Below are 3,801 nucleotides of genomic sequence, written 5' to 3' on the forward strand. Positions count from 1 at the left end.
TTGATTCTTCCTATCCATGAGCATGGCATATTTTTCTATTTGTTTGTCTTCTTGCATTTCTTTGAGCAGTGTAGTTGTAAAGGTCTTTCACTTCTCTGGTTAGGAAGATGCTGAGATTATTTCTTTTTGTGTGTGTGGCTATTGTGAATAGAATTGTCCTTTTCATTTGGCTCTCTACTTGTTTGTTGTTGGTGTATAAGAATGTGACTATCTTTTGCACATTTCTTTTGTACCCCAAGACTTTGCCAAAATCCTTTATCAGTGCAAGGAGGTTTTTCATAGATACTCTTGGATTTTCTAGGTATAGAAAAATCATCAGCAAAGAGGAATGACTTGACTTCCTTTTTTCTTATTTGGATACCCCTGATTTCCTTCTCTTGTCTAATTGCTTTAGTTAGGACTTCCAACATAGTGTTGAATAGGAGAGGTGAGAATGGGCAGCCTTATCTTGTTCCAATTTTCAGGAGAACTTCTTCCAGATTCTGTTCATTTAGAAATATGCTGGCTGTTGGTTTATAGTAGATGGTGCTTACTATTTTGAGGTATGTTCCTTCTATGCCTAGGTGTTCAATGTTTATTATCAGGAAGGGATGCTGGATTTTATCAAAAGATTTTCTGCATCTAATGATATAATCACGTGTTTCTTGTTTTTACATCTGTTGATGCATTTAACTATATTTATGGTCTTGCAGATGTTGAACCAACCCTGCGTCCCAGAGGTGAAGTCTATCTGGATAAGGTAGATGATTTTTGAGATTTGTTGTTGAACCCCATTTGCTAGAATCTTGTTGAGAATTTTTGCATCTATGCTCATCATGCATATTGGCCACAAATGAGTTTTTAAACAGACTCTGTTTCTTGCACATTTATGCTAATTACTTTGTAGATGTCATTTTTGATAATCATCAGAATTTCATTATCTCATGGCAAGGTAAGCAGTTAAAAATGAATTTTTATACACAGGAATATTTAAAAATATTGCCTGCTGAGATAAAATGGCAATATATCAAAATTCAAATAATCTGCTAGAGGGAATAGTTAACTTATTCAGGCAACAAATAATTACCATCATTTCTACTTTTAGACTTAGAATGCAGTAGAGTTAATAAACCACTTAAATATTAAGGTTAATTTTTAAATAAAATTTTATTTCTAATTTGATACTATGGGATAATTTTGATCTTATTCTGGATAAGTTTTTATATGGTACAAATGTTATTGTTTTAAACCATGAAGAATGATAACTGACTTCTTTTATGCTTTTAAAATACTGGTCTGCACTCTTCTCTAATGTTGAACTGTTCCCATGTCCTATAATACATAAAAGTATACTTTTTACATTTTATTTTTTTAAGTTATGAACAAGATGTGTGTATTTATTTTAGTTTTGTGACTCCTATTCTTTTATATACTTAGAAGTACACAAATATTACATACTGCTTGCTTTAGATTAGCAATGTAAGGCATCTTAAAATTTCAAGTTTTTAAATCTGTAAAAGATAAAAATTATCAATATTTTCTAAATCACTTTTTTACTAATTGTCATGTTAGAAATTGGCAGGGAAAAGTTTCATTTTTCAACCACTAGAGGTATTATTTTTATGAAAAAGCCGTGGTATTAAAAAATACATTTTCTCCTGTTGCTTGCTCTTTTGAAATAACACATAGTTCCATTTGATCCTGGCTTCATTTCAGTTTTTGTTTTTATTCAGGATTACATGTGACTTTGTTACATAGGTATACTGCATGATGGTGAGGTTTGAGCATCTATTGAACTCATCATCCAAAGAGTGAACATGGTATCCAATAGGTAACAATCTTTGCCCTGCTCCTTTTCTCCCTTTAAAAGTCCCCAGTGTCTGTTCTTCCCATCCTTATGCTGATTGTAACTAGTGTTTAGATCCCACTTATGAGAACGTATGATATTCAATTTGCTGTTTATGCATTGATTTGCTCCAGCTGCATCCATGTTGCTGCAAAGAACTTGATTTCATTCTTTATTTTGTGGCTGTGTAATATTTCATGGTATATATCACATTTTATCTATCCAACTCACCATTAATGGACACCTAGGTTGGTTCCATGTTTTTGCTATTGCAAATAGTACTATGATAAACATATGAGTGCAGGTGTTTTTTCAGAAGAACAATTTATGTTCCTTTGGGTAGATATTTAGTAGTGGGCCACCTTATTGCACCTGACTAGTTCTTCCCCTGCAGGTCAGGTGAAGCTTTAAGTGCTGAAAGCTCTCTGCATGACACAATGGGGTATTGTAATTGACCATTTCCACCTGATTGTTAAGTCACTTTACTAAGCCCAGTATTTCTCCTTCAGTATAACCAAAATAATGAGTACTCTCTGGCACAATGCTGCATGAGAACTGATCACTCTAACCTAATTGTTCACACCTCATAACTTTTTTTTACTCCAAAATCCTCATGCCAAACCCCTTTCAGACTATAATTTAGTAATTTGTGAAGGGTCTTAACAAATTTGCCTGTTCATAATTGAAAATAAGTAGGGACAAATTATTTCACATCCACATGGTCTGTTCACTGTAAAATGGTTTTGACATCAAATCAGTACAAATGGAGAAATGGTCAAGAGCTTCATATGTACAGACATTTTTTAATCCCACTACTTTGCAAACAAAATTATATCTTATAGAGTATTATTAGATGCCCAGTTCCAATGGTCAGATTTAGAATTATAGGTACCAAGTTTCTAATTACAGGAAAATTCTTGAGGATTTTTTTTTTTTTTTTTACAGTTGAGATTCCAAAGAAGCAAAAGATGCCAACATGGAGGGTGACAGGACTAGTGGGCCCAAAACAAGCATCCTAATTGACATTTACCGTTAGTGACAAAACCCTATCTGCCCAACTGAGACCTGGTAAGAACAAACTGCTAAGCAGTATGATGTCTGCTGCTATGGGACACACAAATCTGTGGGGGCACTTAGTGTAGTTGCCCCCCAGAAGGCCTATACCACCAGAACTTTGTCCTCTGTGCCATTGAGAGCAGGTGTGCCCTTTTTGAAGGGGAGGGAGAACACCTGGCTCAGAAATGGTGACCACTGAGGAGGCCTGAAAAATCTGCTAAAGTGCCTGGTACCATCAGCTTAGTACCATCACCCCAACAACTTGCAAGTGAATATTAGGGTGCTGGAACCCAAATTATTTTCTTAACTAACACAAGTGCCAGCTGTCTGATCCTGGCCACTCATGTTGGAATCATATAGCCTTGTCTTAGTCAAAAGTTACTAAAGGTTAACTCAAATTATAAATGTAAAAAGTTATCTATAAAAAGGTAAAAAGGAAAAGAACCAGAAAGCAAAAGAAAGAAGAAAAGAAAGTTGTTGATACAAAAGTATATTTTTTGTTAAGGGAGGATATAAAGAAAAGAAAATAATTTTGTATAGTAAAGGATCTTGAATGGTAAATTTTTGTCCTATAACAAAATAACTGGTATTTAAAAAGGAAGAAAGTATAGAACAAAGATAAAGGGTTCAGGCATGTTATAGATTGGTATGTGTAAAGTTTATGAAAAAATATGTAAAACAAACTTTATGAACAATCAAGTTTACAACAAATTTTAGCTATTTCTATGAATTTACCATTAATATTAATTATACTAATGCTAGGCCAAAATGCTACTCAGAGACCAGAACACAGGCCTCATACTTGGCAATATCCAAAAGAATTTTCTATATACAACAGAGGGGGAGAGAAAGATGGACTCAGTTAGTCCCCTGTGACTTTCTATGTTTTCACTGTTTTTAAGTCTTCTCCATTAAGAAGC

The sequence above is a fragment of the Carlito syrichta genome, unplaced genomic scaffold, assembly GCF_000164805.1.
Source record: "Carlito syrichta isolate Samal-C Ts95f unplaced genomic scaffold, Tarsius_syrichta-2.0.1 Scaffold306612, whole genome shotgun sequence".
Lineage (NCBI taxonomy): Eukaryota > Metazoa > Chordata > Mammalia > Primates > Tarsiidae > Carlito > Carlito syrichta.